The 23,292-nt window shown below is 49.5% G+C and overlaps 1 long non-coding RNA gene across 2 annotated transcripts; it reads right to left on the reverse strand.

The window, feature by feature from the left end:
• Window positions 1-3,885: 3,885 nt before the first annotated feature.
• On the reverse strand, window positions 3,886-22,709 carry LOC115833046. Of its 2 annotated transcripts, XR_004028483.1 has the most exons (5): window positions 22,548-22,709; window positions 20,353-20,495; window positions 17,950-18,036; window positions 17,755-17,840; window positions 3,886-4,134 (listed from the first exon to the last, which is right to left on the reverse strand). It is a non-coding gene; the product is annotated as an uncharacterized LOC115833046 (long non-coding RNA). The 2 variants fall into 2 exon arrangements; XR_004028482.1 differs by lacking the exon at window positions 22,548-22,709 and having other exon boundaries at window positions 20,353-21,009.
• Window positions 22,710-23,292: the final 583 nt, after the last annotated feature.

Here is a 23,292-nt window from a genome sequence, read left to right on the forward strand (position 1 = left end):
GCAAGGACAGCACCAAGGGGATGGTCCTAAGCCATTCATGAGAAATCCACCCCCATGATTTAATCGCCTCCCACCAGAACTCACCTGTGACACTGGGGGCTACATTTCAATGTGAGATTTGGGGACACAGATCCAAACCATATCAATCGCTTAATGTTTACTGAGAGCTTCCAAGCTTACTGAGTTCCAATATCTACTGAGCCTCATTCTGAGTGCGTACAGTGTCTGCCTGGGAAGTGGCAGATTCAATAAACAAGGACGCTGAGATGCAGAGGGACCACTTGCCAGAAGGCCAGGGAGCTAAGAGGCAGCTGAGCTGGGGCTGGGATGGAGGCCTCCTTACTCTCCCAACAGTGCTGTTTCCCCGGACCACACTGTCTCCCCACAAGTGTGAGGTGCCAATAGCCAAAGTGGGGTGGCGAGGTCTAGGCCAAGGGCACTGGTACCTAAAGGGGCAGGGCTGGACACCCAGGCACTGACGCCCAGCTCCCCACATTCCTGAGCCTTCCAGGGCCAAGTCTGCCCTCCAGATGCTTGGACCTAAAGGCACTGGCCATGGGACAAGCCTTGCATAAGGCCTATGTAAGACAAACCTCGGATCATGGGACAAATGGTTACAGATGGCAGCAAGAGGACAGAGGATATTTATTCCCACTCTGTCCTTAATCTAGGAAGACTTCTTAGCCAGAGTGGAACCTCAGGGACAAGAAGTGGACATAGTGCTGTATCATGGTTAAGATGATGGATTTTGGAGTCAGATAGATCTAGGTTTGAATCCAGGCTCTTCCTTGTACCTGCTGTGTGACCCTGGGCAAATTATTTAACCTCTCTGAGCTCAATTTCCTTGTCTATAAAAAAGGAATGTTGATGCCTTCCTCTCAGGATTTTTTGTGAGCATTAGATGAGGTAATAAATGTAAATCACTTAGCTTCAGGTCTGGCACATAGTAGGTACTCAATAAATAAGAGGTTAGAGCCTGGGGACTCACCCCCATGACCATGTGACACCGTGGGTGATCCCAGTTGGATCTAAGTTCCTCGGGGAGCTCAGAATTCCTGATAGCACGTGGTGGTGTCGGCACGTCCCAAGGCAGGTGTGTGCCCATCCCAGGATGGGGCGGCAGGTATTCCAGGTACCTACATCTGGGTCCCAGGCCAGTGCTTCTCGCGGGCTGAGGTGAGGATCAAAATAACAATGGTGGTGGTAGGGGTGGTGACAAGGAGGGTGGCGGAGGTGATGAAGTCTTGTGGAACCCTAATCTGAGTCCTTCCCTCACCCCACCCCCACACTTTTGGTAAAAAATTCAACACTGAGCCATCGTGTGCACTGTTTTCAAAGCTTTACACGCATTGGCACATCGATCTTCCCAGTATCCCTGTGAGGTGGTACTGCGCCATCCCCATTTTTCAGATGAGGAAGCTGAGGCATAAGCAGGCAAAATGGCTTGCCCCAGATCCCATAGCTGTAAGTAGCAGATCCAAGATGCTAACTCAGGTCTGTCTGATTCTGGGGCCGAGACACCTGATCTCCCAGAGCTGCCTCCTCAGCCCAGTATTCAAAAGTTCATGCCAGGCTGGGTGCGGCGGCTCACGCTTCTAATCCCAGCACTTTGGGAGGCCGAGGCGGGCGGATCACGAGGTCAGGAGATCGAGACCACGGTGAAACCCCATCTCTACTAAAAATACAAAAAAATTAGCCGGGCGTGGTGGCGGGCGCCTGTAGTCCCAGCTACTCGGAGAGGCTGAGGCAGGAGAATGGCGTGAACCCAGGAGGCAGAGCTTGCAGTGAGCCAAGATTGCGCCACTGCACTCCAGCCTGGGCGACAGAGCAAGACTCATGAAAAAAAAAAAGTGGAATTGTGGAGAGTTTTGCAATATTCTGTGGGTTTCCAGAAAGGTTGGCAGGCTTTGAGGAGAGGGTACTCTTCTCCTGCCTGCCTGTTCGTGAAGCCCTTCAGAAAGGGAGAAGGTCTGGTGTTTTAAGAACCTGATTGCTGAAGCCAGATAGTTTGGGCTCAAGTCTTCCTTTGCTGTTGACCTCTGCATGTCCCTGGGAAAGTTGCCTAATTTCTCTGTGCCTCTAATTCCTCATCTGGGTAAATGGGGTTCATGATCATGCCTGGATCTCAGAGGTGTTCTGGAGGTTAAATTTTTAGATGGTTTTTAATGCTTGTAATGTGCCTATAATGTTGCCTGGTAGACAGCAAGCATTCAATAGGGGTGTCCCAGGCTAGGTCTCAGCTATCAGGGCCATGTGGTTCTGGAAGGCAGAGGACACTTGGCTGAAATGGAACCATCAGGGAGTGCAGAGACCCAGGCCATCAGCAAGGGCGTTGATGTCTCAGGATCTAAATTTTTCATTCCCACTCTACCTGCCAGGAAGCCCTGCTTGCCTGCTCCCTCTCCTCCACCCCTAGTCCAGGAGGCCACCAAGGCCTGAGACTGCCTGAGAGTCCTAGAGGGCCCCAGATGCGAGGTTGCATGCTGATTTGGAGGCCCAAGATGTCAAGCCAGCCCCCAACTAATCTTTGTTCCTGAAGCCAGTGGAGCCCAGCTGCCCAGCCTTGGGGGGACCACAACCATGACAGAAACTGATTAAGTTGCTCTGCAAGTGTTTGCTGAATGCCCACTGTGTGCCAGGCACTGTCCTTGGCACTGGAGATCAGGCCGAAAACAAAGTCTCTGCTCACATAGAGCTCACTTCCTAGCAGAGTCAGTGATGGGCAATTAACAAAAAAAAAAAACGAGGCCGGGCGCGGTGGCTCACGCTTGTAATCCCAGCAGTTTGGGAGGCCAAGGCGGGCGGATCACGAGGTCAGGAGATCGAGACCACGGTGAAACCCCGTCTCTACTAAAAATACAAAAAATTAGCCGGGCGTGGTGGCGGGTGCCTGTAGTCCCAGCTACTCGGAGAGGCTGAGGCAGGAGAATGGCGTGAACCCGGGAGGCGGGGCTTGCAGTGAGCCGAGATTGTGCCACTGCACTCCAGCCTGGGCTACAGACTGAGACTCTGTCTCAAAAAAAAAAAAAAAAAAAAAAACGAGTGTGGCCGGGTGCAGTGGCTCACGCCTGTAATCCCAGCACTTTGGGAGGCCGAGGCAGGCGGATCACAAGGTCAGGAGATCAAGACCATCCTGGCTAACACGGTGAAACACCATCTCTACTAAAAAAAAAAAATACAAAAAAAAATACAAAAAATTAGCCAGGTGTGGTGGCAGGCATCTGTAGTCCCAGCTACTCAGGAGGCTGAGGCAGGAGAATGGCATGAACCCGGGAGGTGGAGCTTGCAGTGATGCGAGATCGCGCCACTGTACTCCAGCCTGGGGAACAGAGCGAGACTCCGCCTCAAAATAATAATAATAATAAATAATAAATAAAAATAAATAAATAAACAAGTGTGAGATTTAATATGATAACTTGAGGAACTGATAAGTATAGTGAAGAGAAACAGAGTGGGTCAAAGGGGTGGAGAGGGAGGAGGGAATCTTGGGAAAAGAAGATTGTAGACATCTGGAAAAACGACTTAAAAAGAACTAACTTTTCTGGTTTCCACTAAACATTTGCTCAGGAAAGTAACAGAACAGATTCATGATACATATAAAAACTGGATTATTGGTAGGAAACCCTTTTGTAGAATCAAGAATCACTTGGTCAAATGCCCGTAAATGATAGTCAGTTATAGGCACGAGCTCCGTCTACCTTGTTAAACCTATGACAGAGCCTCTACCCTTCTAAGCCTCAGTTGATTCAGCTGTAAAATGGGATCACAAGCCCCCACTGGTGGAGTGGTTAGCCAAGCTCAAGGAGATAGTCTGTGTAGAGCCTTCACACAGCCCCACCCCAGCCGGGCAGTCACTTTTCACTAAGCAACATTGTTGAGCACCTGCTGGATACACTGCAATCCAGAGTCTTAGGACTTCTTCCTTCCCCAGGTCTGCCATCCCCCTTCATGGCCGGGTCTCGGTGGTGCCTGGTGCCAGGCTGGCCTGGCATCCCCAGGCAGGAAAGGGAAGCGGCTCCTTTAAGGCAGGCCCCAGCTGGGCCGCCTGGATATTGGAGCATGGACGAGATTAGGTGGCGGAGGCGCTGGCCGGGCCAGATGCGCCTGAGCGCGGCCTCGTTATGTATTCATGAGCTGTGAGGAAAAGAAATAAAAGGATTCATTATCGTCCAAACTGTTACTAATGACATGTACCTGGAGCCCGAGCACCTCTGGAAATCTAATGCGACACACTCCGAGAGAAAATGTATTCCCGGGCTCGGTGCCGCAGCCGATGGAAAATGTCCCCTCCCCGCCCTTCCTCATTGCCATTCACTCAGGGCGACATTTACAATTCTTCTGCCATTATGTCCGACCAGGGCCTCTGAGTCTCTGTCACGACCTGCACATTAGCTGAAAATTGGAAATTCCACAGCGTGTCTGTGGCTGTGGCCGTGGCCGCGGTGGGCTGGGCCAGAGCAAGGCTCGGAAACCAAGAGGCACAAGGGACTGAGCAAGAGGGGTGCCCAGGGGCAAGGCGAAGGGACAAGGGGAGGAATGGTGCTGCTGGCCTTTAGGTGTCCTGCTGGCTCCGATCTGTCCCCAGGCTGGCCACCCACCATGCCAAGCCCAGCCTCGGGGTGCCCAGGGTGGTGACCCCAAACCCTTTTACCTCTTCACCTTTGTTCTCCCCCCACCCCTATCCTGCTCTGAAAGTCTTCTGCCTCCCACATAGCAGCCCCAATCCTTTGCTCCCTTCAGAGACCCAGTAAAAATATTAACAACACACCAAGAGATAGCCATCTGAAACTTATTTTGCAAGATAAACATGTCTCAGGTGCATTATAAAAGCATTGTCTCAACTGATCTTCACCACCACCGTGTGAGGTGAGTTCTATTCTGGTCCTCATTTTACAGAGGAGAAAAACTCAGACTTGCATAGTAAGGGACTTGCCCACAGTCACGTCACGCAAGGAGAAAGGAACAGAGGTGGGATTTGCCCCCTGGCTGGAGTGATTCTGAGACTTGGGCCTTGCCCTAGCACCACACAGGAACTCCAGGCTCCAGGCTCAGCTCCTCCAAGAAGCCTTCCCAGGCAGTTCTCTGCCTATTGAAGTTAAATCCTTGGGATGGGAGCCTCTGGGCTCCCATGTGACAAAGTGTGGGCCTCTGTTTAATGCACCTTCCTGGGAAAGACACAGCTGCCCATCCAGACTGCTGTGCCCCAGAAGGCAGGTGCCCATCACCTGAGCCTTCTGTGTCTGCTTGCAATGTTCACCACTCAGTAAGTGCATAGCTAAGTCCAGTGGAGTATACATCTGTCCCATATGGTTTCAGAGGCAGAGGTGGAATGGAATGGGGCACCCAGGAAAAGCGGATTTGGGCCTTATCCAAGGGAGAGCTTTTAGTAGAAAGGACAAATAAAAAACAGTATTTCAAATAGAAAATGAATAGTGTATTAGTCCATTTTCATGCTGCTATAAAGAAATGCCTGAGGCTGGGTAATTTATAAAGGAAAGAGGTTTAATTGATTCACAATTCAGCATGGCTGGGGAGGCCTCAGGAAACTTACAATCATGGTGGAAGGTGAAGAGGAAGCAAGACACCTTCTTCACAAGGCGCCAGGAAAAAGAAGAGCGAAGGAGGAACTTCCAAGCACTTATAAAACCATCGGATCTTGTGAGTGCTCACTCACCATCATGAGAACAGCACAGGAGAATCACCCCCATGATCCAATCGCCTCCCTCTTTTGACAGGTTAGGATTACAAGTTCCCCCCCTTGACCCGTGGGGATTACAATTTGAGATGAGATTTGGGTGGGGACACAGGCCAAACCATATCAAATAGCTTTTCAGTGTAAATATATCTCAAATATCATTGTTTATTTGAAATTCAAATTAACTGGGTGTCCTGTCTTTTGATTTGCTAAATCTGGTAGTCCAAGCTTGGAGATACCCCAAGCAAACCCATAATGGGCCTGGCTCACCTAGGAGATTTGGGGTCAGTGCCCCAGGCCACTAGATCCTGAACTCTTAGAAACATCAGTCAGAGATTCTAGTCCCCAGACTTCCTTGCATCTAGGTGTGGTCACATGACTAAGTTCTGGTCAGCCGAATGCGAGTAAAAGTGATACCAGACCCTTCTGGTTAAAAGGAAAGGACAGACATTTATCTTGCCCTTTCCCCCTTCCTGCTTGCTGGGTTGCAGAAGAAATGGCAGGAGCTGCAGCAGCTATCTTTGACCCAGAGGTAGAAGCCACATGTTGAGGACGACACAGTTGTCCCTAGTAGGCCTGGACCACTTACCTCTGGAGCGTTATTCAAGGTAAAACAAACAAATAAATAAACAAAAAAGAGCTAATTGTTTAAGCCACTGTATTGTTGGGTTTATTTGTTCTAGTAGCTTAGACTGTACCCCTAACTAACACATTCTCTCACCAAAATGTCAGCCCCCAGGAAGGTGAGGACTTAACCATTCAATGTGCTAACACCAACACGTGTCACCAAGTAGATCCTCAATAAATGCTTATTGAATAAATAAATGAATGAATGTCCTAGATGACCTCTGAGAGTAAATAAACAAACAGCTAATTAATTATAATAATTAACAATTACTGAATGCTCACAAAATTTTCTTATAACCATTGACTCCTTTGATCCTCACAACCCTATGATGTAGGAACCATTCACATCCCCACTTTATAAATGAGGGCACTAAGGTGACTTGGCCTAGTTTAGAGAGCAGATAAGTGATGGAGCCAAGGTGCAGTCTGGCTCCAGGGCCCTCTCCCTTAACCTTCTCTCCTGCCTCTCTTTAGAAGAAACGATGAGTCAGTGGGTGAATGAAAGGGCAACTCTATAACTTTGTTTATTCAACAAATCTTTTACTGAGTGTGACATGTACCTGGAACCTAAGCACCTCTGGAAATCTAATTTAGGGCATTGTTCTGGAAGGTAGGAATTTAGCAATAAACAAGACAAACAAAAATCCATACCTACGGTACTTAAAACCTAGTCGGTCAGACAGGCAATAAACAAGATAAACAAGCCAAATGGATAGTGTTACTATAGAATTCTGTTTATATGAAGTTCAAGAAAAAGCAAAACTAATCTATGGGGATAGAAATCAGGGCAGTGGTTGCCCTCAGAAGGAGGATTGGAGGAAGGGGCTCTCTGGGGTGGTGGAAATACTGTTTATCTTGTTTGGATATTGGCAACATAGAGGTAGATTTTTTTTTTTTTGAGATGGAGTCTCGCTCTGTTGCCCAGGCTGGAGTGCAGGGGTGCCATCTCAGCTCACTGCAATCTCCACCTCCTGGGTTCATGCCTCAGCCTCCCAAGTAGCTGGGATTACAATCCGCCACCACGCCCAGCTAATTTTTGTATTTTTTAGTAGAGATGAGGTTTCACAATGTTGGCCAGGCTGGTCTCAAACTCCTGACGTCAGATGATCCGTCTGCCTCGGCCTCCCAAAGTGCTGGGATTACAGACATGAGCCACCATGCCCAGCCGGAGGTAGATATTTACCAAAACTCAGCAAACTTTATATGTAAGGCCTGTGCATCTTACTGTATGTATATAAAGTAAACCTCAGTCAAGAATAAGTAAAATCAATATGTATAGAAAATAAACATAATGTTGGGTGGTTCAAAATACTAGGGAGAAAATAAGAAGAAAACCAAGGTAGGGTAGGGAGATTTTACATAGAGTGTCATGGAAGGAAGGCGGAAGGAAGGAAGGAAGGAAGGAAGGAAGGAAGGAAGGAAGGAAGGAAGGTAGGGAGGGGAGGAGGGAAGGAGGGAAGGAGGGAAGGAGGGAAGGAGGGAGGGAAAAGGGAGGAAAAGAGGGAAGGAGGCAGGGAAGGAGGAGGATGGAAAGGGGGAGGGAAAGAAAGAGGGAGGAAGAGAAGGGGGAGGGAGGGAGGGGCAAATGAGGGAGTAAAAGCCACATCTTGTCCAGAAAGGAGCACTCCCCATGAACAGGGACTCATGCTCCCAGAGCTTCAAGCCCTGGGGAATCAGGCTCCTCCAGTGTGGGAGGGGCAGTGGTGGTGTCTATTTGAGAACAGCCTCTTTCATGGAGCCCTGCTAAGGAGTAGTTTGAGGACAAACCCTAAAGCCCAGGGTCTAGGAGATAGAAATCACAGGGCAGACAGAGCAAGGTGACTACTCTGCTAATTAAAGAAAAGGAGATGTCCCTTAACACTGCTCACCCTGCCCCCAACCCTAATGTCTCTACCAGCACATTTCCCACCCACCCCACCCTTCCTACCTCCACCAATAACTGGACATCCCAATAAACAGCAGTGGGAATTGGAAATCCATAAAGGAAAAAAAAATCTAAACCCTTCCTCATGCCATACACAGAACATCATTCCAGATGGATTCACAGATCTAAATGTGGAAGGTAAAATAGTAAAATTTTACAGTAAAACAGAACATCTCTGTGACCTCGAAGCAGGCAGAAATTTCTTCAACAGCTCTAAAATGTGCTACCCATCAAAGAAAACAATCTAAATTAGGCTATGTTAAAATTAAGAGCTGCTATTCATTAAACAGTATCATTAGGAAGGTGAAAATGCAACCTACAGAGAAAAATAACATATTTGAATATATTTGACAAAGGACTCATACCCATTACATTTCTTTTTTTTTGAGATGAAGTCTCGCTCTGTTACCCAGGCTGGAGTGCAGCGGCGTGATCTCGGCTCACTGCAAGCTCTGCCTCCCGGGTTCACGCCATTCTCCTGCCTCAGCATCCCGAGTAGCACAGGCACCTGCCAACACGCCCGGCTAAATTTCTTGTACTTTTAGTACAGACGGGGTCTCACTGTGTGAGCCAGGATGGTCTTGATCTCCTGACCTCATGATACGCCTACCTCGGCCTCCCAAAGTGCTGGGATTACAGGCGTGAGCCACCGCACCCGGCCCCATTATATATCTTAAAAAGTTTTTCTACTAATGTGAAAAAAATAAACCCATAGAAATATGGTCAAGAGATTGGAAGAGACACTTGACAAAAGAAAACACCCAAATGGCTAATTAACATGAAAAGATACTCAATGTCACTAATCATGAAGGAAATGCAAATTAAAACTACATATCAGAATGAGGACCCAGGAGAAGATACGAAGTACCGTTGAGGATGTGGTGGACCTCTTCGTGCTCTGCTATTAGGGCGTGAACTGGCATGATCACTTTGGAAAACTGTTTTGCAGTGTCTGTAAAGGTGAACGTGTGCCTTCCCTATGGCTCACCAGTGCCACTCCTAAGTACATATTCAACAGGTGTGCTTATGCCTTTTGCAGCAATGCTCGTGGCTATTTATGGAGCCCCAAACCAAAACTCCAGGCCCCTCTTGCTTAATGTTCTCTCCTGCCTCTCTTAGAAGAAACGATGAGCCAATGGGTGGATGAAAGGGCAACTCTATGTCTTTATTTATTCAACAAATCTTTTACCGTGTATGACATGTACCTAGAGCCTGAGTACCTCTGGGAATCTAATCTAGGGCACTGTTCTAGAAGCTGGGAATTTAGCAATAAAGAAGACAAACAAAAATCCATACCCACAGTGCTTATATCCTAGTCGGGCAGACAGGCAATAAACAAGATAAACAAGTCAAATGGATAGTGTTACTGTAGGATTCCATTTATATGTAGTTCAAGAACAAGCAAAACTAATCCATGGGGATAGAAATCAGGGCAGTGTTTGCCTTCAGAGGGAAAGGACATATTCAAATGTCCCTCCAGAGTAGAACAGATCAAGAAACAGGCTTATTCATGCAACGGAATAGAATACTACAAGACACTGAGAATCAGTGAATGAAGATCAACTAGCCATACGCAACAGCAGGTCAAGTAGAAGAAGCGACGCACAAAACGGAATGTGTTGTGTGATTCCATGTATAGGAAAGTAGCTATTTTTGAGGGGTGGTGACTGGCAGGAGGGATCAGGGAGTTTCAGGAAACCTGTGATGTTCTATTTCTTGATCTGGATGCTGGCTTCCCAGGTGCACTTACCTGGGGAAAAATTTTCCAGCTGCATGCCTACAATTTGTGCTCTTTTCTGTGCTTAGGATGTACAGCAATATAAAATTTTAGAAAAAGATAACTTTAAAATAAAAATCTATTGCTTACAGCAGGGGCTCAGCTCGCCAGCTCCTTGACATCCTGAAGTGACAACTACTTGTCCACTCTGTCCACCCTTAGTTGCTGAGCTTTTAATGAGAACTGCCTTTCTTTGTGGTTAGGTGTGTGTTTTTCTGAGAATGGCATTTTCCTCTTTTCTGTGATTTGTGAGAGAAAGATAGAGACAGGGAGAGACGGAGTGCTGTCAGAAATCTCCTGTAACATAGGGTCAAGACACTTTTGGCCAGGGAGGGATAAATAGGGCTCTCATTCCACATACCCCATGCTTTGGAAATTACAGATCTGATTAAATTTTCCACCCCAAAATTTATGTTGCTTATCCATCAGCATAAAGAGGTGCTCAATAAATGAACAAATACATACAAAAATCAGTGAATGGCTGGCCATGGTGGCTTACACCTGTAATCCCAGCACTTTGGGAGACTGAGGTGGGAGGATCACTTGAGCTCAGGAGCTCGAAACCAACCTGGGCAACATGGTGAAACCTTATCTCTACAAAAAATACAAAAATTAGCCTGGCATTGTGGCGAGTGCCTGTAGTCCCAGCTACTTGGGAGGCTGAGGTGGGAGGATCACTTGAACCCGGGAGGAGAAGGTTGCGGTGAGCCGAGATCGCACCATTGCACTCCAGCCTGGGCAACAGAGAGATATCCTGCCTCAAAAAAAAAAAAAAAAAAAATCAGTGAATGAATGAAACAAAGGCTCTGTAGCACCCCTGATCCTGGTTACACACCTCTGGTGACGGGTAACTTATCCCCTCTAGGGGAAGCCTGACCTGCCACTGAGGAGGTCCAGTTGGCAAAGGCTGCCCTTAATGGAGCCCTCGTTCTCCTCTCCATCCTCCTCTTCCCATTTCTCCAACCTTCCTTCAGTATAAACCTCCCCCAAGGGGCATGGGTCCCAGCTACACACACACACACACACACACACACAGAGAGAGAGAGAGAGAGAGAGAGAGAGAGAGAGAGAGAGAGAGGTTCCCTGTTAGAACCAAGGAATGAGGGGAAATCTGCTCATGCCTGTGAGTGGGGAAAGGAAGGACAAGATAATCTGAGACCACATTGTGCATTCATTCATTCATTCACTTACTCATTTATTCACTTATCAGTTAACTTCTTGGCTCCCATTCCTGGGCAGATCTTGAGCTAAGCATTAAGACCTGAAAGGAGGACAGGTACAGTGGTTCACGCCTTTAACCCCAGCACTTGGAAGGCCGAGGTGGGAAGAGCACTTGAGGCCAGAAGTTCAAGACTAGTCTGGGGAAGATAAGTGAGACCCTGTCTCTACAAAACAAAAAAGAAATCAGCCCTGCATGGTTGTGCATGTACCTGTAGTCCCAGCTACTCAGGAGGCTGGGGCAGGAGGATCACTTGAGCCCAGGAGTTGGAGGTTACAGTGAACTATGGTCATGCCACTGCACTCCAGCCTGGGCAACAGAAGCCAGGCCCTGTCTCAAAAAAAGGATAACCACGATGAATAAGAAATCACTTTTGCCCTCAAGGAGCTTCCAGTTCAGTGGGGATCAGGCTGACAGGTAAGAATACCTGTGCAGTACCTGGGCTGCACTTGAATTCAGGTAGGTGGTTGATGGGGAGTGGCGGGACCTGGAACTGATATTTCTCTCCCGGCATCCCCCAAACCCACGTCTAAAGAGGAAAGAGATTCATAAACAAATGATCACCGACCATCAAGATGCTTGCTGGGCTGGCGGCAGTAATAGTGCTAATAATAATAGTAGCAGTTTTCCAAGCAACTAATCTTCAATGCTATTATTATCTCCCAGTTTACAGATGAGGAAGCTGAGAGGTTAAGTCCCATGGCTCAGGACACGCACTGCTAAATGGGAAAGGAAATGAGATTCAAACCTGTAATTGTCTGACCTAATGACCAAGGTGCCTCCTTGGAGAAGAGTATGGGGGCATGGAAGGAGGACACCCACTCTGATCTTGGAGGCTAGGGAAGGCTTCCTGGAGGCAGTGGCCCTTGATCTTGTTCTTGAACGATGTTGAAAGACTGAATATACAAATGGACAATGGCCAGACCATATATAAAGACAGAACTTTAACCCACAACCCATAGCACCCTGCCCAAGAAACAAACTCCCTCATCTGCAAAAGAAAAAACAACCCAGGAAACCAGCCTGCTGGAAGTCACACATGCTATCTCTAGGGACAATCCAGAAAGCTAAACAATAACTTCTTTAACAATAGACCCAAAATGGTCAGGCCCTGATTAATAACTGACAGCTTCCCTAATTTTTATTCCTGCATCCAACTTACAACCAGACAGAGAAAGCCAAATGTGCACCCCAAATCAATCACATGGGATGCCCTGCTTCTAGTTAGCCACCTCCAGCCTCCCCATGCCCATGGCCTCCTATCAGGCCACACCCGAGGCTTCTCTTCCCCTCACCGCCCCACCGCTCCTCTCTTTGAATCTCTGCCAAAACACAAGTAATGGAGGCTGACTCCCTTGCTACAGCAAGCTCAGAATAAATAGCCTTTGCTTGTCTAACTGGGTCAGTCTTCTTTAGTTCCACAAGATGTAGGAGTTTGCCAGGTGGCACAGTAAGGGAAGGAAGAAGCCAGAGAGAACGGCATGTGCAAAGGCACAGAGGTGTGAATTAGCCAACCACGGGAAGTGGAGAAAATAAGAGAGAAGGCCAGCGAGCCAACAAAACTCCTACTCAGCCAACAACACCCAGTTTGAGAAGTCTCCTCGATGCATACAGAATAATAAGTACCTCTGGGGTCTGCAGGGACCGAGTGAACTTGCTCAGCTGGTACCCACCCAAGACCCCCAGGAGTAGCTTACATCACCAGGTGAGGGCGATTGGAGATGGGGAGCTCCGTTGCCCAGATGTGGGACCAAGGCCAGTGAGCCCTTCTTATGCTCCTGCCCTGTCTGGGCTGCCCAAGCCTCTGCCTGGCCCTGCACCCCACACCCTGGCACCCCCTCCCCTCATGCATCAGCCACGTCTTCTCCACCTTAGCTGCCCTCTGTGACTGTGCTAATGGGTATGGACTGGCAGCGTGTTCCGATTTAATCAAGGCTGGAGACAGGATTCCCCCCGCTGCCACCGCTTGTACTGCCCGGGGCCCAGGATGCTCAGATTAATTCACAGGACGTCACAGACACTGTTCTGCCATGCTTGTCATCTTCCCCAGCCAGGTGTGAGGTTTCCCAAGGCCCTGAACATGAAGCCTCAGCACCCGGGCTCAGAGGCTCCATGCTCCATCCCGTCCTCATATACCTCCCTAGCTTAGAAGTACAGGCTGCAAATGAGACACTCCAGCCCAGAGGAGGGGCCTAGGGTGGAAGCCCCATTCAGATGTCTGAATCTGAGACGGGCCGCGTGGCACAGGGAGAGAGAGGCTAGCCTGGGATGCAAAAGAAATGGGTTAGATTGTCAGCCCCAGTCTAGAGGACATTAAATCATCCTAAGCTCTCTATTTACCCCCGACCCTCACCCCAGTTCCTTCCTCTTTTCATCTTTGACTTAACAAGTGTTGTCTGATCACAGCCTATGGGCCAAGGGGTGGGGATGCTATAGGGAATAAGATACAGTTCCCGGCTGTAGATAGTCAGTGTTCTCTGGGCCTCAGTTTGTCATCTGCAGAACGGGCCACCAATCCCTCCCTGGATGGCTTCACAGAGCGACTGTGAGGATCCTGGAGGGTCGTTAATGTGGGCATAGTGGGAAAGCAGTTGGTGCAGAGAATAGACGACCCAACACAGAGTCAGGGTGTCTGGGTTCAAGTCCCGGTACAGCCACCGGCAGGCTGAGGGGCTGCAGGCAAATTACTGCTCCTCCCTGAGCCTGTCTTCTCGCTGCAAAGTGGGGAGAGCAGACATAACCCAAATAGTATCTATTTGTCAAGCACTTCCTATGTGCCAGGCACTGTTCCAAGCTCTTCAGAAGATATGAGTTAATTTAAGCTCCACAACCTCCCATTTTGTAGATGAAAGAAACTGAAACACAAGAGGTCAAATAGCAGGCCCAAGGCCACACAGCCAGGCAGTCTGGCTCCAGTACCTGCTCTCCTAAGCCCCTCGCTCTGGCGTCTCTCACCACTCATCCATGAGCACCTTGGCCCAATCAGGCATTGCTCCACCTCCCCAGAGTTCATGCAAAACAAACGCCTCTGTAATGCTCTCTCAGAGTCCACGGCAACCAGATCTCATTTTATTTTTACCTTTCTTGGTATGTGTTTCTGTCTTTTGGTTTGGTTTTAAGAATCAGGCAGGAAACTTTATCAGGGCAATTGCTATGCCTCCCCCATCCGGTAGCTCCCTCAAACAGGGGCTGATCTCCCCCATCATTCTGGGGGTTCCCCAGAGTGAGGACAGGAGGGGAGCTCTGGGTCTCATGGCAGTTTTTCCACCTGCCTGTTCTTAATCTCCCCAATTCCCATCAGAGGCCCAGCCCTTCCTGGAGCCATCTGGTCTACCTCCTCAGGGGCACCACCTGCAGGATGATTCTCTCCAGCCGCCTTGGAGAAATGAATACGGTAATACCCTTTCCTAAATTACTATCGTAGTTGGCTGAATGTGAGAAACCTAGAGCTGGGGGCGTTGGCAGCTCAAGTGCTAAGAGTTAATTCAATTAGCCAGAGCACAGAAAGCTTGGGCCTGCTGTCCGCCTGCAGCACAGACCAGCAGGCTTCCGGAGGACTTTCCACACCTCTGAAATCTCAGCTCCCCTTCCACACCCCATGTGGCTTTCCCAGTCTTCCCGTATCCAAAACTAAGGCTTGGATTAGGACAAATACCTAACGCATGCAAGGCTTAAAACCTAGATGATGGGTTGATAGGTGAGCAAGCCACCGTTGCACGTGTATACCTATGTAACAAACCTGCACATTCTGCACATGTATGCCAGAACTTAAAGTAAAATACATAAAATAAAATAAAATAAAATAAAATAAAATAAAATAAAATAAAAAACTAAGGCTTGGAAGCATGAGCGAGTCCAACTCCAACAGGTGACCTGACATGAAAGGGCCCTGACCCGAGGCCCCTCAGCAGCAGCCTCAGGCTTTGAACTCAGGACTTCTGGTTCGAAGTTCTGCTTTTGCATTTGCTGCTTCCCCTGCCTGGAATGCTCTCCCCCAGATCTTTGCCCAGCCCCCTCCTTCTCATCCTTCCCTAATCCTATCGTCTCAAGCCCAGGCACACTCCCTCCAGGGCAGCATCCATCCCCCTCCCTGCCTTGCTTTCCAAGCGTGTTGTCTCCAGTGGAGAGGGCCCTGTCTACCTGATCTGCACCGCCCCCCCCCCCACCATGTTTAGGCTGCCAGCCCCATGAAGCCAGCGCCACGGCCGTCTGCCTCACATCAGTCTAGGTCACAGCTGTGTTGCCAGCACCTGGCATGTGGTTGTCTTCAGTAAATCTCAGTGGAATGAACAAATGGGGGTCCATGAAGACCCCACAGCCTGGAACTTGGGCCTCTTCTTCTGTGGCCATGGCAGGAGGGATGCCAGGGGGACTAGCACTGTGGGCCGCACCCTTCCCACAGCCCAGCTGTGGCTGCAGCCGCCTCTGATTAGGCCCCGATTCACGGAGAGGCCTTTGGGCCATCAGCTTCCATTAGTTGCATCAAATTTTAGCTGGGAAGCCTGGCTGTTGCCCAAGAAGGTGGTCTCCAGAGAGGCCTGGGCAGGAGAAAGCCTGGGAGAGACTCAGCATCCGGGGTCTCAGCAATGTGACAGTCCAAGCTCTGCGGGAAGGCTGGGGCGGGGTGAGGGATGGGTGGGGAAGCTAGGGGCAGCGAGGAGTGTTCCCTGAGTGGTGCTCTGACATCTATCACGGGGTCAGGAGCTCACTCAGCCTCCCCCTTCTTCACCCTTATTCTCGATCTGCCACCACCATTCCCTGTGACCTCAGGCCAGTCACTTGCCTTCTCCAGGGCTCACTTCCATGACTGCAAAGGGATGGGATCAAACATTTTGGGGGCTCCCCCAGCTTAGGGATTCCGAGGTTCCATCTGGCTATGATTCCCACACTCCCTGGATGCTTGGGGGTCTCCACGATCTCCCTGCCTCTTTCCCCCAATCACTCTGGCTCCCTGTGGCTGGAGTTATCTTTCTAGCACAAATCACCGCATGTCCTGTCCCTCAGCCTCTGTCTCTGCTGCCTCATCTCTTGCCACTTGCCACCAAATTTAGCAGTTCCTTTAAAAACCAAACATACACATACGACGCAATGCAGGAGTGGCACTCCTGGGCATTTATCCCAGAGATAGGAAAGTTGATGTCTGCACAAAACCTGTGCACACAGATTCATAGCAGCTGTATTTGTTGGAATGGCCAAAAGTTGGAAACAACCAAAATGCCCTTCAGTGGGTACATGGTTAGGCACACCGTGGCTCATCCATCCCATGGAATAATACTCAGCAATGAAAAGGAATCAACTATTGATACATACAGCACCTGGGTGAATCTCTAAAGAGTCATGCTGGGGCTGGGTGTAGTGGCTCACTCCTATAATCCCAGCACTTTGGGAGGCCAAGACCGATGGATCCCTTGAGTTCAGGTGTTTGAAACCAGCCTGGGCAACATGGCAAAACCCCATCTCTACAAAAACAAAAACAAAAAAGAACCTACAAAAATTAGCCAGGTGTGGTGGCATGTGCCTGTAGTGCCAGCTACACTGGAGGCTGAGGTAGAAGGATTGCTTGAGCCCGAGAAGGTGAGGCTGCAGTGAGCCCAGATTGCACCCCCGTACTCCAGCCTGGGTAACAGAACAAGACCCCTGTCTCGAAAAACAAACAAACAAAAAAACCCTGCTGGGTAAAATAAACAAAGCCAACTCAAAGTCACATGCTGTATGAGTTCAATTCTATAACACTCTTGAAATGAGGAAATCATAGATCAACAGATTAGAGGCTGCCAGAGGTGAGGGATGGTTGTGGGAGGAATGGGAGTGTGATCATAAAGGGGTAGCACAGGGGTCTTTGTGTTCTGTATCTTGGGTGTGATGGTGGTTACACAAATCTACACATGTGATAAAATGGCAGGGAACTGGCTGGGCTCGGTGGCTCATGCCTGTAATCTCAGCACTTTGGGAGGCCAAGGCGGGCAGATCACTTGAGGTCAGGAGTTTGAGACCAGCCTGGCCAACATGGCGAAACCCCGTCTCTACTAAAAATACAAACATTAGCCAGGCGTGGTGGCACACGCCCGTAGTCCGAGCTACTTGGGAGGGTGAGGCAGGAGAATCACCTGAACCTGGGAGGCAGAGGTTGCAATGGGCCAAGATCACCTTACTGCACTCCAGCCTGAGCAACGGAGCAAGAATCTGTCTCAAAAAAAAAAAAAAAAAAAAAAAGAAAGGAAAAAAAAAGAAAAAAAGCAGGGAGCTATACAACACATTGTCCCAATGTCAACTGCCTGGCTTTGATATAAACTAGAGCTATGTAAGATGTCACTATTGGGGGAAACTGGGTGCAGGGTACATGGAACCCCTCTGTACTATCTTTGCAAATCCCCGCGGATCCATAGTGATTTCAAAATAAAGATTTTCTTTAAGCAGGATTCAAAAGTCTATACACATGGCTCTAATGATTGGATGATGGTTGTGGGGAAGGTGGAGGCCGCTCTTCCGTAATAACACCATGGTAGACTCACATGATCCATGAAAGGCTCTTTACGAGCATCAGCTCATCTTATTCAGACAATCCTCCCGTGATGTTGAAAGGGATTCTTATTCCCATCTTACAAAAAAGGAAACTGAGTCTCAGGAAATTGGAGTCGCTGTCCCAGGGGCAGAAGAGAAATTTAAGCCCAAAGTGTCCTACTTCAACCCCCCCACCTGCCCCTCACCTCTGTTTTAGTCTCATTTGCCATAGGTGGTGGTGTTTTATTTTCTTCTTTCTACTTCTCTGTATTTCCTCTAATAAGCATGCCTTCCTGTAATAATCAGAAGAAAAAATAAGCAAACACTAGAAAGTATTCCTTGGTGGGTTGCCTGTTTCTTCTGGAGCCTGTGGCACCACAGTCTACGATTTCTGTCTCCTTGGCACTCTCCTGGCTGCCCAGGATGGGAGCCGCCTCCAGGGCCTTCTGCCACACGCACCCCCACTTGCCCACTGTAGACAGTGGGGTCTGCAGTCAAAGCCCCAGGGCTACTCACACACACTAGGAGCCCTGGCACAAAACTCTTAACCTGGGAGCCTCAGATTCCTCATCTGCAAAATGGGAATTAATGCGAAATTGTAATACTTCCCGCTTGTCAAGGTTGTTGTGAAGATCCAATGGAATAAGATGGTAATATTCCACCGATATTTGCTGTGTGCCTACTAGGTGAGAGCATTTGATCATTTGCAAAACTGAACACTGCCTCAAATCCCTCCTGGAGCACAGTGAGGTAGGAATTGCTAAGTAAACATCACGGCTGTTATTGTTGTTCTTGTCCCTGCCTAGCTGGCGGCAGCCTTGTACATCCAGACAGGCAGTGGTTCCTTGGGAACCTGGCAGAACCGGGTGGAACCGAGCCTCCCTGGGAATGGCAGCCACAGAGGAGAGTGGAACATGCCACAGCCCACAAGACCCCGAAAGACCCCGCTAGACCCCGCTTTGCCTGCTGGTTTTCCGCACCAAGAATCAATTTTCGAGGGTGTTTCCCAGAAGTGGTCTGGCCTCTCTGGTATCGTCATTCATCCCACCCTGGCCGCCAGCCACTCCTCACCAAGCCCTCTCTGCCCTGACCGCCTCTTGCAATTGGGGCCCCCATCACAAGTGAGAAGGGGGAGCAGCTGGGACAGGAAGCCGCTTCCTGAAAATACCCCGACCTCACCCATGAGGGTCTAGATGCCAGCACCGCCTGCCCGCCATGTCCTGGCCTTCACCCCCTGAGACCCTTGGCAAGGCTGGGCCAGGAATGCCACACTGGGGCCAGGGGAGCCTTTCCCAGGCTGGGGCTTAGAGAAGAAGGGTCTAGGCCAAGTGGTCAGAGCTGAGGGTGGGGTACTTCCTGCGTTCCAGGGGGAGACGAAGCCACTGCCAGCTTCCCATGCCCATCCCAGCTTGCAGATGTTCCAGAGAGTGTTCACAGGAAGTGCAAGGATTAAGACAGAGAGTAGGGGACAGAACAGGAGAGGATCCACCCAGGGAAGGTGAGAGAAGAGCCCTGGAGAGGTCACAGGGATCACTGGGAGGAGCCTGGGACAGAGGACACACAGGCTGCCGCTGCTGCTGACCTGCTGCATGACCCTGGGACAGTCACGACCCACTCTGGACCTCAGTCCATCTACAATCCACAGGGGCTGGATGAGACAGTTTATTTCAAGAATTCACTGAGTACCTCCTGCTATGGGCCCTGGGCTGGCCCCTGGGGGCAGAGCAGCAAAGGAGACAGGCCTCCTTCCTGCCCCCTGGAGCTGACTGTGGGTGGGAAGGCAGAGAACAAAAGATTTCAATAAGGAATGTGAGACAGGAAGTGAAAGGGTGCTAGGGGCAGACCGGGGTGCCAGGGGCTGGGAGGATGTGGCAGGGTCCTCCTGGGGGATCAGGAGGGCTTCCCTGAGGAAGCAAAGACCTGGATACATAGGAATCCACTGGATGTCCCAGACTCAGGGAACAGCATGGCTGGGACTGGGAAGCTGGTATATGGGGAGGACCAAAAGGCCCAGGGGGCTGGGCCATCATCCCTGCCAGCCACGGTAAGGATTTTGATCCTCTAACAAGAAGCCATGGAAGGGGAAGATGGAATAGAGGTGCTTCTGTGCCTGGGGCTGGGGCCTTCAGTCCCCTTCTCATTTGCAGAAGTGCCTCAGTGGAATCCCAAGGCCTCAAGGAACCCAGCTGGGAACTACTAGGGTGGCCAATTTCTAAGGACCCTTCTGGGCTCCATGAGGATTCTAGGCCATCCCCAAGCTGCACTTGGGCCCATGCTAGCACCCTCCAGCAACGCTTTGACCAAGCCCCACCCCAACTCGACCCAAGGAGGCAGCTCACCAGGGCCTCGTGCCCAAGAGGCTCCTCACTGACCAGTACCCCCCAACATGTCTCAGGAAGTAAGGAAGGGGAGAAGTGAGGTCAGCTGGCCCCAAGTAAAGGCTGGTTTCTGCAGATGTACGGCCTTTCCTTCTTCCCTCCTCCTGCTCAGGCCCTTGTCATGTCCAGGTCAGGCGCCACCTCTTGAGGAAAGCTTCCCTGGACCCCTTAGGCAGAGTTGATCCCTCCCTCCCTTGGGCTCCATGCCAGTGCCACCCCTGATGGTCTCACCTGTATGTGAGCTCCCGGAGACAGGGGTGGCATGGCTGCATCTGTGCATTCATTCGTTCGTTCATTCAGCAGGTGCTGGGAATGCTGTGATGAACAAGGTAGGCCAGCTCCCTGTGCTCAAGGTGCTCGCAGTCACCTGTGGCCTAAAATAGTGCCGTATTTATCTCTGTACCTCAGGGGCCCTCTCAGGGCCTGGCACCAAGGGCCCCCATTGAGTCTGCTGAATAAGTGGATCAGAGAACAACAAGGGTGGACAGAAAGAGAGTTGGGGGGAGGAGGAAGCGGGGAGGAAAAGCCCCCGTAGGGAAGGTTCTGTGGGCCTCACCTTCCCCAGGTCTCACCCACATCCTAGGTTGCCCCCAACCTAGGGCAACTTCTCACCCAACTCAAGGACCTCACTTAGCAGCCTTACCGGACACGCTGATCCCCTCCCTAACCCCACTGAACTGTGGTCATATGCTTTCCAGACCATGTTGGATTTTTCAAAAGGAAAACAAGGAACGGCAAAGAAAGCCAGAAGCCAAAGAAAGCACACAGGCATGGCCGCAGGTACAGATGGCTTCAGGCAAGTCTGGCTGGACAGCTGAAGGGATGTTGGCCATGGCATTGTTTCAGCATGGCTGGGTGGGTGCTACACCCAGAACACAACAGCATCCCTCAAACCACCACCACCACCTTCACCACCAGTAACAATGTCAGCATCAACACCATCACCACCACCACCAAAACCAGTAATAACATTAGTACAAACACCACCACCACCAGTAACAATGTCAACACCAATACCACCACCACCACCAAAACCAGTAACAATGTCAGCATCAACACCAATACCACCACCACCACCAAAACCAGTAACAATGTCAACACCAATACCACCACCACCAAAACCAGTAACAATGTCAGCATCAACACCACCACCACCACCACCACCAAAACCAGTAATAACATTAGTACAAACACCATCTACCAGCAACAATGTTGGCACCAATACCAATACCACCATCATCAAAACTAGTAATAATGTTAGCACCAACATCACCAACACTGACACCACTCGTAACCATGTTAGCACCACCTCCAACACCACCATCAGCATAACATTAATACCAACACCAACACCACCAAAACCAATGATAATGTTAGCACCAACACCAACATTAACACTACCAGTAATCATGTTAGCACCACCACCACCAAAACCAAAACCAGTAATAACATTAGTACCGACACCACCAACATTAACACCACCAGTAATCGTGTTAGCACCACCAACACCAACACCAAAACTACTAATAACATTAGCACCAACACCATCACCAACACAAATACCACCTGTAATCATGTTAACACCACCACCACCATCACCGAAACCAGTAATAATGTTAGCACCCACACCATCACCAACACTAACACCACCCGTAATCATGTTAGCACCACCACCACCACCATTAGCAATAACATTAATAGCAACACCACCACCATCAACCCCATAACATTACCACCTCCAATAACAATAAAAAGAACACCCTCAACACCAACACCAATAACTTCAACATTACCAGTAGCGACAATACCCCCAACACCAATAACAACCTAACACCTACATCACCAGTAAAACATTAACACTTCTAACACCACCACCACCACCACTCCCAGTAATAACACCCTCAACACCAACACCAATAACTTCAACATGATCAGTACCAACAACACGATCCCTCTCTAACGCTACCAACAGTGACATTAACACCAACACTGTCAGTGTCAACCCCACCATCAACAGCCCCAACACCAATAGCAAAACATGACCAATACCAACACTACTACCAACTACATCAACACCCCAACACCATCACCAATACCATATCACTGCCATCATCAACAGCAGCAACAATTATTCCAACAACAGCCACTGCTACTACCTTAACCCACCAGTAACACCTTCTACATTAGTAGCAAACCCGGTAATACCATGAATATCAACAACACAAACCCCCTTCCCAACACCCCACTGCCACCAGCACTCACTTCGTACCAGGAACTGTGCCATGCACTTTACACACATGGTTTCAATGAAGGCTCATCCCAACCCCATTCAGTGTCTCTCTTATTATCTCCAGCTATATAGGAGAATACAGAGGCTCACAGAGGTTAGCCAGTGTGTATCAGGACAAGAATGCTGGACTCCTTACTCCCAGTCCAGTGCACTTCCCACTGTATCTGTGTCTATCTCCATTGCCTGGACATCCTCCTCCAGCCTGCTCCTCTTGCTCTGTGAAGTTGGGCTGAAATTTTCTCCATGGCACACACAAGCTTGACGCCTTGGGTGAGTCTCTCCATATCTCAGCGTCTTTCTATCCCCTCCTGCCAAACGAGACAGTACATTATTCTATCCTGAGTGGCAGGCAGACCCTGAGATTGCACATATAAGTCTTCAGGCAGGGTACCCAGGGCACAGAAGGCATGGAGTAAGGGGCATGTTACTGTTATCAGGGTTGGCAAAAAAAAAAAAAAAGAGTACTCTCATTCTGCCGACTGGGGCTGAAAGGCTGCATTCATTCATTCGATGTTGGTAGCAACAATCACAGCCGTAACAGCTTGTGTTTATTGAGGACTCACTGTGTTGCCAGGCATGTCCAAAGTGCAGCACATGAGAAAACTGAGGCTCAGAAATGTTAATGAATTAACCAAGTCGGGAAGTGGCAGAGGTGGGATTTGAACCCAGGCAGCCAGGCTCTGCCTGTGCTCTTCGTCATTTGTCTACACCTCCTCCAGTAATATAATTAGCCTCTACTGAGCACCTACTATGTGCTGGTGCTTCTCCGGTATTATCTCTAATCTTCACAACAACCTTGCAGAGCAGATAATACTGACCCTGAAATGAACTTGAACTTGGAGTCCGCCAGGCTCCAAAGTGGGGCTCTTGCTGTGCCACGG

The sequence above is a fragment of the Nomascus leucogenys genome, chromosome 24 (genome assembly GCF_006542625.1).
Source record: "Nomascus leucogenys isolate Asia chromosome 24, Asia_NLE_v1, whole genome shotgun sequence".
Classification (NCBI taxonomy): Eukaryota; Metazoa; Chordata; class Mammalia; order Primates; family Hylobatidae; genus Nomascus; species Nomascus leucogenys.